We start from the raw sequence: 13,487 nt of genomic DNA on the forward strand, positions 1-13,487 counted from the left end.
ATGGATTTTAATGTTACAGAGTATGAAAACATACTGATGTGATTTCAAATTCCACATTGCAACTAATCTTTAAGAAACTCCTACTGGTTGAGTTTTGGTGCATGGTTAAGGGAGAATATCTACAATTATCTTCAAAAGCTGTTAAAATACTCCTCCCTTTTTCAACTGCACGCTTGTGTAAAGCCAGATTTTCTTTATATACTTTTCTTTATATACTTTAACCAAAACAACATATCATGATAGATTGACTACAAAAGCAGGAAGGAGAATCCAGCTATCTTCTATTAACCAAACAGCAAAGAGATTTCCAAACAATATCACTCATTCTATTACTTTTGTTTGGGACGATACAAATACTTTGATTAAAACATGTGAATACATAATATGTTTATTGCTGTTATTTAAAAATGCATTAATATTTCAAAATGTTCTGTTTTTCTATTATGATAAATATTATTATTACTATTATTTATTTGAGACAGGGTCTTGCTCTGTCACCCTGGCAGACTCAGTCTTGGCTCACTGTAGCCTCAACCTCCCAGGCTCAAGCGATCTTCCCACCTCAGCCCCCTGAGTAGCTGGGACTACAGGCACACACTGCCATGACCAGCTAATTTTTTTGTATTTTTAGTGGAGGTGGGGTTTTGCCATGTTGCCCAGGCTTGTCTGGAGCTCCTGGGCTCAAGTGATCTGCCTGCCTTGGCCTCCCAAAGTGCTGGGGTTACAGGTGTGAGCCACTGTACCTGCCGTGATAATTATTGATAGACATATCTCATATGTTCCAGTTATCAATTTACTGACTCTCAGTTCCAAATTTATCCTTCACTACCAGCTCTGCAAAAATGGAGATGGGCCCATTAAATATTTTTCTTTTGCCAGCTGGCAGGGTGGTAAGCTTTGTCAGTAGAGGGCGCTACAGAGACATAGCAGAAGGAAGGGATTTTCCCCACTGTGTTCTCTCAGCAGGCTCCCGCAGCTTGTGGCTTCTCTAGAGCCCAGCTCTGCTGCCTTGTAGCTAGGCTTTATCTTTGGTTACTGGACTGTCTCCTATGCCTCTAGAAGCCTGTGGGCATTAAATAGCTTAATACACTTCAATTATAATGCAAACATTTGAATTCTGACACAAAAACTGAGATGTAAAAGTGTGATTACTGCTCTGTAGTACAAAAATGTAAAAGGATTAATGGTTTTTCAAACCATCAACACCTCAGGACTTTAGCCAACTGACCTCTTAGAAACGAAGATTTCCTGGCCATATCTCCTTCCCTGATCAAATAAAGTGAGACCCAGATCCATGAGAACCTACAGGCTACTGGAATGACACCTCTTTAGAATGTGAGAAGTCCTAATAGGTCCAGGGATCCTCTTCTTCTCTCCCAGTAGGTCTGGGGAGGTTGGGAGATGACATTAAAGCTGGGTTTTTGTTGTTGTTGTTGTTATATTAATAAACTTGTGAGTTTCTTCTCTCTAGGTAAAGGCTTGTTCATTTAAAGTGAACTTGAAGACTAGACTTAAATCAAAATAATGAAGAGAAAGGACCAAAATGGGACCAAATCAGCCGGGACAATGTGAGCTCTGACCATGCAGAGAAAAAAGGAGAGCAATTCATATGCTGAAGCCACTGCCGACTCCAGCAGCACATGCCAGGGCAACGACCAGGACCTCTTCACAGTCACCAGCCCAGGGTACACCCAGGACCAGCCCCTCTGCAGCTGAGGCCAGAGGTTCCAGAGGGCACATACTGTTGTCAGTCTGAAGCCCCATCTCTCCTGTACTGCCACATCCTGTGTATTTTTACCTAATGAAGCCAAGCATAGCTTTGAAAATATACATTATTTTATGCAATTAAAAGTTACTGGGGGGCAGGTGGGCCTCCTGGAAAGCTGTGGCTACTCCCTTCTTCCTCCACACACACCAGGAGTCTTGGGAGGCAGAGAAAAAAAAGGAGAAAGGGAAAAAATTATTGGGATAAATTAAATTGTAGGATTTCTTGCTTCTGTTACCCAATGGATAGTGATTTGAAGGAGATCAGATCAATTACTAGAGAAAAAACAAAATTATATATTTCTCTGAATAGTTAAAGGTAACATAAGTAAATTTGTGACTTTGTTACTTGGATATACTTTATTGTTCCACCTAAATGATACATACTCTATGAACAAGGCTCCCCGCCAAACACCAGAGAGCTGATGCTCAACACATACTTATTAAATGGAAGTTACTAAGCTCCAACCATGTATTCTATAGCAGGAGTTGGCAAACTTTTTCTGTACAGGACCAGATAGTAAATATTTTAGGTTTCGCCACATAGGATCCCTGTAGCAACTACTCAAGTCTGCTGTTGTGGCTTAAAGGCAGCCATAGACAATATGTAAACAAGGCCGTGTTCCAAGAAAATTTATTTAAACACTGCATGTTCTTACTTATAAGTGGGAGCTGAACAATGTGAACACATGGGCACAGGGAGGGGAACAACACACACTGGGGCCTGTGGGGGAGGTGGGAGGAGGGAGAGCGTTGGGAAAAATGGCTGACACATGCTGGGCTTAATACCTAGGTGATGGTTGACAGGTGCAGCAAATCACCATAGCACACATTTACCTATGTAACAAACCTGCACACCCTGCACATGTACCACAGAACTTAAAAAAAAATTAGCAAAAAGTCCCCAAAACTTTATTTACAAAAACAAGCAGTGGGCTAGTCTGACCCACTGCAGCCATGGGCTGTAGTTTGCTAACCTCTGCCCTAAGTCATAGCAGCCAGAGTGCCCACGCTATTGCCTAGTAGTCTCTGGAGAATAATGGCCTCTCCTCTTTCACCCTCCAGATCTCACATAAGTGTCCTCACAGCCAACACTAATCTAGAACCACCCTGAAGGGAACTCTGGGAAATGTAGTTCTTGGCTTCTCCTCTTCAAGAGGGTGGCAGTGATGCTAAATTGACAACAGGTAATCCAGCACACCAAGGTGTCTGAATCACCTAAGATTTACAGGCCAAGGTGCCAGGATGACAGAAACCAACTTTTCAGAATCACCTATTGTTCTTTGGATTAAAACACTAGATTAGGCTTGTGTGTGACACAAAATCCAAAATAAAAGTGCTTCAGCGAGGCAATTTAATTCTGTCTCACTTCAGGTAGGTTTGGGGTGGTGCTCCACAGTGGCAGGAGCTCAGGCTCCTTCAATCTCGATACTCCACCATTTGTGGTTGCCCTGCCAGCATCACTTCCTGGCTCCAGGTGGCTGCAGGAAGCAGGCCAACATTCCAGCCAATAGGAAGGAGGAAGGGCTGATGAAGGGCATAGCCCCTCCATTTACAAATATTTTCCAGAAAGTGTCTCTGCCACTACTGTTTCCATGTCATTGGCCAGAGCTTAGTCACAAGGACAAACTTAGTCACAATGAGAAATTGACTTTTTATTTCAGTTTTTATTCAGAAATTTAGTTTTTAGCTGGCCATGTCACAGCTAAAAATCAGTGGTCTATGACCAAGGAAGAAAAAACAAATATTAAAACACTATCAGTGGTCTTTGACATACCAAAGTATCACAATCACACTTTGCAAAGGCTAAGATTCTGAAACCACATCAGGTTATTACAGGCCAGTGTTACAGAGTTGCATCATATTCTTATAGGCCAACTTTCTGAAATGCTGTGCTATTATAGACCAGGGATTCTGAATCACTTAAGATTCTCATTGGCTAAGGTTCTAGAATTAAATAGCAGTTTTTTAGGCCAAGATTCCAAAGTCACATAAGATTCCTACAAGCGAAGATTCAAAATCACAAAACCTAATAAACCAACCTTTGCAAGTCACATGAAATTCTTGTGATCAAACAACCAGAAATATATGAGATTTCTAAAGAACAAGTTTCAAAACTCATGCAAGATTCCTACCAGCCAATGTACATGGAGATCAAGATTCCAAAATTAAACTGAACTTCTTGTAGACTAGGCTTCCAGACTCACATAATATTCTTGTAAAGCAAGTTTCTGACGCCATACAGTGTGATTATAGCACTATTCTGACAGCTATGATCCTGGAATCAAATATATTTTTTATTTCAAGCCAAATTTTCAGAATCACATAATGTTTTAATAAACTAAGTTTTCAGAACCATATAAGTTTATTATAAATCAAGTTTCCAGAAGCACACAAGGTTATAAAATGATATAACATTATTAAAAGCCAAAATTGCAAATCATATATCATTTTTAAAGGCCAATGTTCCAGAATCACCTGAAGTTCTTTCAACCATTGTATCTAGAAACACACAGCATTCCTAGAGGCTAACATTCCATAAATCCATACAATTCTTACAAACCAAGTTTCCAGAATCAAATGATGTTCTTAAATAACCTGAGTTCTTGAATCTTACATACTTCTTGTAGATGACATTCCTGGTCTCTGTTTCCTATGAGACTGGTTCAAATGAGATAGCAATTGAAGTTGACTGTGTCCTCCCAAATTAAGATACACAAAATATTACCTTTTTCAATGCCAGTGGCAGGTGCTCTCTCTCTCTCAGGAACCCCAACAGATTCTAGAAATGTCCTATGAGAGGCAGGAGGAGCAGAGTGGTATCAACACTGTATGAAAACTTAATAATAATAATAATTAGAACAACATTTATTCAATGTCTACCATGTGCCTCATACTAAGTTCCTGACATATTTCATCTCATTTAACCTTCCCAGCAACTCTGTGGTTGACTTATCTTTGTAATTAGTTATCATCAATATTCTCATTTTATAGATTAAAAAATCCCATCTCAGAAAGATTAGGTAAGTTGACTGAGGTCATACAACTATGAAGTAGCAGATTCCAAATTATAACCTTGGTTGTTGATTCCAGGGCTACAGAGAGATGCCTCCAGCATTGAGGCAGAACATAGGATAAGGCTTTCTTTTATTAGGCCTCTACCTTTGGGATCAAAACTACTAAATTCCAACAGAAACATGATCAAAGGAACCATCTGAAGAAATGAGCCTTCCTCAGGGTGGGCAAAAGGTGAGGTGCCTAGGAGACTCAGAGAGGCATACATCTAAATAAGGTGGTGATATGGAGTGGCTGTGTCCCCACCCAAATCTCACCTTGAATTGTAGCTCCCATAACTCTCACGTGCTGTGGGAGGGACCCAGTGGGAGATAACTGAATCATGGGGACAGTTTCCCCCATACTGTTCTCATGGCAGTGAATAAGTCTCACAAGATCTAATGCTTTTATAAAGGGAAACCCCTTTTGCATGGTTCTCATTCCCTCTTGTCTGCTGCCACATAAGATGTGTCTTTCATCTTCCGCCATGATTGTGAGGCCTCCCCAGCCACGTGGAACTGTGAGTCCTTTAAACCTCTTTTTCTTTATAAATTACCCAGTCTTGGGTATGTCTTTATCAGCAGCATGAAAATGGACTAGTACAGCTAGTCAGGATGAAGCTTCCAGTGCATTCTCATGTAACATAACCCATTGTGTTGGAACATGTAGGAAGAACGAATGCATTGTCTAAGCAGCTGCACTCTTCAGCGTGTTTTCAAAGGGTAAGTTAGCAGTCTTTAATTGGCAGTAAATAGGGAAAAGAGGATTCCTGGACTGGCTGACAGGAGTGCTCTGGTCCATTTGGCAAATAAATTCCTAAAGTGAAAGTTGAGTTCATTATTCAGTAGTTACTTGTTGAGCTTCTCTTGTGTACCTGGATCTGGAGATAAAACACTATGAAGATGTTTAGGGCAAAGTTTTTGTCTTTAAGAAGTGCCACTTTACCAGGAGAAATAGGCGAACAAAGATAAAACATTAGTGCAGCTAGGAGAGGACTGCATGTGTGTTCATGTGTGTATGCAAGTGTGTGCATGTGTGTACACATATGTGCAGGTGTGTGTACACATCCATGCATGTGCGTGTGTATGTGTATGCACAAGGAGGTGGGGAAAAGAAAGCTTCATGGAAATGAAGGTGGTAAGCTGCATCTAGAAGGGCAAGAAAGAAGTCTGCTAGGTGGGGTGGTTTTGGCAGAGGTGGTGGGAGGCCTTTCTAGCCAGAGGATCCACCATTATGCAGGTTGTCCAGGGGAAAGAGCATTAGCGTGCATGGAGAACCATGAGGCACAAGTCCTATCTTAGAAATAGAGCTTATGTTAGGAAGCCAGGGGTCAGGGAGAGTTTAGGGCCAGACTGGGTCTTGTTTGGATCTGTCCTGGAAGCCACAGAGAGGCACTGAACATGAGGATATAAGGAGGCTGGGCACAAGCGTGTGAGGGCTGTGGTGGGAAAATAACCACAGAAAGGTCCCCACCCTTTGATTACCTTCTCTGGGATCTTGTATTTGGGGAACAGATGTTTCAGTTGAATATTCTATACTCTTGCTCTAATACATTTTCATTATGATTATTTTAAGAACTGTCATGTCAAAAATAATCTTTGAAAATGTTTAAGACACTGATTTTTAAAACTATGCTTGGGGAGGAATGGCTACTCAACTTCCTGACCTCATTCTCTCTAGGCCCCTGCCCAAGGAGGCCCAGCCTCAGGTTTGACTTCTCTCTTTTTACCACAAAGGAGTAGCAGTTATCACTAGTCAGCTGATACTCAGTGATCCAGCTGCACTGCATCTAGCTCCACAGTCTGTCAACAACATTGGTGAGTCTATTCCAGGTCCTTTTTGGTCAGGTTTATCTGTTTATTTGTTCGTGTGTCCAGCTGACAATTTTGCACATATATTACATGTCTGTTTAAGCTGCAAACCTTTTAATCCATCTCTGCTCCCTCTAGCCTAGTTGAAAGTTTCTAAATTAAATTCAGCACACAAGATTTTCACTTCTGGTTATAATAGAGCAACAGAATCCACACTTACCTTTACATCATAGTAAACTAGCAAACAGATTGAAATATACTAAATAATTTTTCAGATATTGGTTAACAGGCACCATGGAGTATGATCTCAGGGGGAAGGGAAACAAAAAGATGAGCCAAATGATCTCTGGGGATTTGTGTCTAGAGGCACATTCTGGATTGTGGTGCAGGGAAGAATATCAAGCAGAGCATGAGGTTTTACTGAGTTGAGAAGACAGAGATTAATGTTCAGGCACCATGAAGAAAAAGAGTTCTAAAAAGTGCAAAAGGATTTCATTGGATCTTTGCTGAATTATAAGCCATCCATGTGGAGGCTGAAACTTCATGAATTCAGGCAAAGAACAATGGTGGATTTTAAAGTTGAATAGTTCCCAGAGTTCATACAGGTAAGGAGATGTTTAGGCTCCAACTAGGCAGAGTGGAAAGTTCTTATTGATTGCCCAGGGCATTTACCAGAGCTGCCCTACTAATAAAGATTTAAACAAGACTTGAAAGGAGGAAGCTAATCCTTTGGCAATTTAACCTCCTTCCCAACATGCTTTACAGAAAGGCAACAAAATACTGAACAGCGTAATATTCACAATTAAGCTAAAGTTTAATTAAAAATTACTAGACATGCCAAGAATCAGGATAATGTGACTCAAAACTAGGAGGAAAATCAGTCAGTAGAAGCAGAAACAGAAATGACAGAGATGACAAGATTAGCAAACAAGGTCTTTAAAATGCTATTGTAAATCTGCTCAATATGTTCAAGGACTTAAATAAAAATATGAACACAATTAGGAAAAATAGAAGACACAAAAAAGTCATTAAAAAAGAACCTAAAATTACTAGAGACAAAAAAACACAATATGTGAAATGAAAATTTCACTGGATGGGGTTAGGAACAGATGAGAAGAGAACATGAAGTTGAAGACACAGCAACAGAAACCATTGACACCAAAACATAGAAATGCAAAAGGCTAAACAATAAATAAGCATAGCCACAATGTCTTATGGGGTAGCATCAAACAGTCTAAGACATATGTAGCTAAAGTACCACAGGAGAGAAAAAAAGATAGAAAAATATTTAAAGAAATATTGGAGAAAACTTTTTCAAATTTGATGAATAATGTAAACCCACAAATCTAAGAACCTGAATGTGAGTCCCAAACAGAACAAAACAAAAACAAAAAACCCTAAGGTACATCATGATAAAATTGTTGAAAATTAGTAATGAAACTTTTAAAAGCAGCTGGAGAGAAAAAGACACTATGTCAGAGGAAAACAGATTAAAATACCACAGACTTTTTGTCATAAACTATGCATATTAGAATAGAGTGAAAGACATTTTTAAGGTGCTAAAAGAAAAAAAAAATCCTGTCAACCTAGAATTCTATATTCAGTAAAAATATCCTTCAAAAACAAAGACAAACTAAATACTTTTTTTTTTTTTTTTTGACAAAAACAAAGCTGCTAAAATTCAATCCTGGTTGACTTACACTCTGAGAAAAGCTAAAGAAAATTCTTTAGGCAGAAGTAAAATGATACTAGATGGAAACTTGGATTTACTTAAAACAATAGAGAGCATCAAAAGTAGTAAATATGTTGGTAAAAAATATTTTTTCTTATTTTGAAAGTTCTCTTTCTCTCCCTCTCTCTCTGTCTCTCTCTCTCTTTTTTTCTTTCTTTCTTTTTTTGAGATAAGAGTTTCCCTCTTGTGCCCAGGCTGGAGTGCAGCAGCAAGATCTCAGCTCACTGCAACCTCCACCTGCTGGGTTCAAGCAATTCTCTTGCCTCAGCCTCCCAAGTAGCTGGGATTACAGGCACACACCACCACACTCAGCTTTTTTTTTTTTTTTTTTCTTGTATTTTTAGTTGAGATGAGGTTTCACCATGTTGGCCAGGCTGGTCTCAGACTCCTGACCTCAGGTGATCCACGCATCTTGGCCTCCCAAAGTGGTGGCCACCACGCCAGGCCTTATTTTGAAAGTTCTTTAAAAGACAATTGAATAAGTGTATGATAATAATAGCATAAAGGATTGGTGGGGGAAATGAGAGTATAGTGTTGTAAGGGGCATGGATTGTATGTAAAACTATGTAATTTTATTTAAAGTTGGACTATGATGAGCTAAAGATATATATTGTAAGCCATAGAGCAACCACTAAAAATAAAACAAAAAAGAATGAGCAAAAAGTAGATGAGACAAACAGGAAACAAACAATAAAATGGTAGATTTATACCAAAAATTACATTAACTGTAAATGGTCTAAACAATAAAGAGGCAGATTCAACTATATGCTATCTATAAGAAATCCACCTTAAATGTAAAGCCATACATATTTTATAAGTAAAAGGATGAACTCAGATACACCATGAAAACAATAATCATAAGAAAACTGGTTTGACTACATTAGTATCAGAAGAAGTAGTGTTTAGAAAAAAGAATATCACTAGACATAAGAGAAATATTTAATTATAATACAGCACACAATTTATCAAGAAGACACAAAAATCCTCAATATGTATACTCATATTAATATAGCTTCAAGAGAGATGAAGAAAAACTAACATAACTGCAAGGATAGACATTCATAATTATTGTTGGAGAGTTCCATACCCCTCTCAATTATTGATAGTACAAGTAGTAGGTAAATCAGCAAAGATGAAGAAGACTTGAACAATAACACCAATTTGACCTAATTGCCATTTCTTGATTATCTACTCACCACCACCAAAAGAATACATATTATCTTCAAGTATACATGGAGCATGTATTAAGAAAGGTCATGTTCTGTGCCATTATTCATTATTATTATTATTATTATTATTATTTGTGACGGAGTCTCACTCTGTCTCCCAGGCTGGAGTGCAGTGGCGCCATCTTGGCTCACTGCAAGCTCCGCCTCGCGGGTTCACGCCATTCTCCTGCCTCAGCCTCCCGAGTAGCTGGGACTACAGGCGCCCGCCACCACGTCTGGCTAATTTTTTGTATTTTTCATTAGAGACAGGGTTTCACCGTTTTAGCCAGGATGGTCTCAAACTCTTGACCTCATGATCTACCCACCTCGGCCTCCCAAACTGCTGGGATTACAGGCGTGAGCCACCGTGCCTGGCCGTCTCAGCATATTTTTAAGGTTTGAAACAAAGCACATTTTCTGACCAAAATGGAATTAAAACACAAATCAACAACAGAAAAATATCAAAAATCCTAGAATATATGGAAATTAAACACTTCACTTCTAAGTAACCTTTGGTTCAAAGAGTAAATCACACGGAGATTTAAAGATATTTCAACTAAATGAAAATGAAAAGTCAACATAACAAAATTTGTGACATATAGATACGGTGGTGATTAATGAGAAATATATGTCTTTAAATGCTCATATTAGAATAGAAAAAGGTTTTTATCAATATTCTAAGCTTTCATCTTTAGAAACAGAAGAGCAAATTACATACAATTGAGAAATTCAACAAAACCAAAAGCTGACTTTTAAAAAGATCAATAAATTGAAAAATTTGCAACAAGATTTATCTGAGAAAAAGCGTGGGCATGACTGCTAACATAATGAATGAAAGAGGAGGCATAACTAGAGATGCTAGAGATAATAACAACACAGTAAGGGAATATAATGAATGACTTTATGTCAAAAAAATCAACAACTTAGATGAAATGGCCAATTGCTAAAAGGTACAAATTTAAAAAAATGGAAAACGTAAATAGCCATATGCATGTTATGAATACATTTCTTGAACTTTGTGATATCTCATCTTTAGAGTTGTTTGTGTTACCTATTGTGACCTGTGTTGACTGATATGACTTGAAAAGAACATAAGCAAATAAAATGCTTTGGCTACTTACTCCTAAATTGATAAGGATATCAAGAGCAAAAAGCAGTAAACAGATTTATGCTTCCCAACATATTAAATATGGAAGCACACTGATGAGAAATACTATCTCCTGACGAGCCACAGTAAGAACGTACCCACAAAGAGTCAGGGAATAAAACCCCAGCCTGCCAAACCACCTTCAAGCCACTTCCTATTGAACAACCCATGTACTTCGCTCCCTTTGTTTGTCCAGGAAACATTGGCGTGTCAGAGATCAGAAGATATCCAGTAGTTGTTGAGGCAAAGAGAAAGACTAATTTAGGATTAGTCTGCGCCATTTCCACCTTTTAGGTTTGCTTTAGCCGTTTAGCTTTTAAAAGAAATAAATGCTTGAATTTATAAATGTTTAAGCCATTTTGTCTGCTTTTTCAGTTTTGTTTCTGCTAAAATTTAAGCAAAATTGGAATTGAAACTGAAACTGGAAACTTAAATGCACCACATATTCCTTGAAGAAATTGAATTCATAATTTAAAAGCCCCTTTCCTACCCCCAAAACACAAAATAGTCCAGACCCAGATGAACTCACTAGTGAATTCCAACAAACACTTAAGAAAGAAATACCAATTCAAAAAAAAAAAACACTCAGAAAAAAGAGGAGGGAACATATTCCAACTCATTATGAGATCATCATGTCCCAATACAAATAAAACTACATACAGATATTACCAAAAAAGGGAAGAAAACTATAGATCAATATCACTCATGGTGATAAATCCTTACAAAACATAAGCAAATAGAACTAACAATATTTTAAGGGATAATATATCATGCAAAAGCAGGGCTTATCCCAGGAAAACAAGATTGATTTGATATCCAAAAGTTAATCATTATAATTCACCACATTAATAGAATGAAGGATAAAAACCATATATCCATCTCAATAGATGCAGAGAAAGTACTTGAAAAAACTCAGTGGTAATTTATGATTAAAATTACTAATAAACTAGGAATAGAAGAAAACTTCCTCAACTTGATAAAGAGAATATATAAAAAACCTATGACCTGATAAGGAGAATCAATTAAAGGTAAAAGACTATATGGTTTCCTTCCAATGTCAGAAACAAGACAAAATATCTGCTTTTATTACTTCTATTCAACATTGTCCTAAAGATCCTGTCCAGTGAAATAGGCAAGAAAAAGAAATCAAAGACATCTGAATTGGAGAGGAAGAAATAAACTGTCTTCATTAGCAGACAACATAATCGTGTACATAGAAAGTTCTAACGAACATATATTTTTAAAGGTTTGAGAACTCATAAATGACTTGGTGACTTTAGTAAGATCACAGGATGCAAGGCCAATAAGTAAAGATCAGCTGTTTTTCTCTACCAACACAATAGCTAGAAATAAAAATTTACAAAATACCATTTACAGTAGCATCAATTAATAGGAAACACTTTGGGATAAATTTGACAAAATATGTGTAAGATTTATACTTTGAAAACTACAAAATACTGCTGAGAGAAATTTTAAAAGAACTAAATAAAGGGAGAGCTATAATATGCTCATGGATTGGAGTATTGCTAAAATGTTAATCCACTTCATATTGACTGATAAAATTTCAGAGGCTTTTAAAAGTAATTGACAAGCTTAGTGTAAAATTTATATGTAAAAGATTTAGAAAGTCTGCAACAATTTTGAAAAAGAAAAACAAAGTTGGAGGACTCACATTACCTGCTTTTCGAACTTATTATAAAGCTACAGTAATGAAGAGAGTGTGGCGCTGGCATCAAATGTGTCATATAGATCAATGGAATAGAATAAAGAGTCAAAAATAGACTCACAGATACATTGTCGATTGATTGTTAACATATTTCAATAAAGGAAAAGAGTCTTCCAAAAAATGGCACTGGAATGATTAGATATTCATATGAGGAAAAAATAAACCTCACATAAAAATGAACCCAAAATAGGAAAAAGATCTAAAGGTGGATAAACTGATAGGAAAAAAAATAGAAGGAAATCTTTTCAACTTTGGGGTAAGCAAGGATTGCCTAGCTGGGAAAGAATAATAAAAGCCACAAAAGAAAAAGTTGGTAACTTGGTCTTTCTATTAGTTTGTTAGGGCTGCCATAATAGAATACCACAGACTGGGTAACTTACCTGTTGGGGGCTGTAAGTCCAAGATTAAGGGGCTGGCAGGTTTGGTTTCTACTGAGGCCTCTGTCTTTGGTTTTCAAACAGATACCTTCTCACTGTGTCCTTCCACGGCCTTTTCTCTCCGCACGCACCTGTCTGGTGTCTCTTCCTCTTTTTTTAAGGAAATCAGTCCTATTGTATTGGGGGCCTACCCTATGACCTCATTTAATCTTGATCACCACCTTTAAGACCCTGTTTTCAAACACAGTCACACTGGAGGTTAGAGCTTCAACATATGAACTTTGGGGGAACATGATTCTGTCGAAAACAGAACTTTAAGTTGGTGCCTTTTACTAGGTACACATACACAAAGACACTATCAAAATTTAAAACTTCTGCTCTTTGAAAAACATCTTCAGTAAAGGAAAAGACAAGCCACAGGCTGGGAGGAAATATTCATATAGCTGACAAAAGCTATACGTAAAGTGAACATTATATCCTGAATTTATAAAGAACACTTAGAACTCAGTAACAAAAATTTGAAAAATGCTCAATAGATTGAAAAAGATGGTTCCCAAAAGAAGATGCACCAATGGCCAATAAGCATGTGAGAAGATGCTCAGCATCATTAGTCATCCTGGAAATGAAAGCCTAAACCACAGTGAGGTATGACTACACACCCATTAGAA

The 13,487-nt window shown here is 37.7% G+C and overlaps 1 protein-coding gene across 1 annotated transcript in view; it reads right to left on the bottom strand.

Moving 5' to 3' along the window:
- CORO2B (coronin 2B) overlaps positions 1–12,995 on the bottom strand; it is a 202,981-nt gene extending 189,986 nt beyond the window's left edge. Inside the window, exons 1-2 of the mRNA XM_063640202.1 lie at positions 12,823–12,995; positions 4,493–4,557 (exon numbers count right to left, since the gene is read on the bottom strand). The gene's annotated coding sequence lies outside the window, so the exon portion shown is untranslated. The remainder of the gene's footprint in view (positions 1–4,492; positions 4,558–12,822) is intronic.
- Positions 12,996–13,487: the final 492 nt, after the last annotated feature.

Source organism: Symphalangus syndactylus, chromosome 5 (genome assembly GCF_028878055.3).
Source record: "Symphalangus syndactylus isolate Jambi chromosome 5, NHGRI_mSymSyn1-v2.1_pri, whole genome shotgun sequence".
NCBI classification, from domain to species: domain Eukaryota; kingdom Metazoa; phylum Chordata; class Mammalia; order Primates; family Hylobatidae; genus Symphalangus; species Symphalangus syndactylus.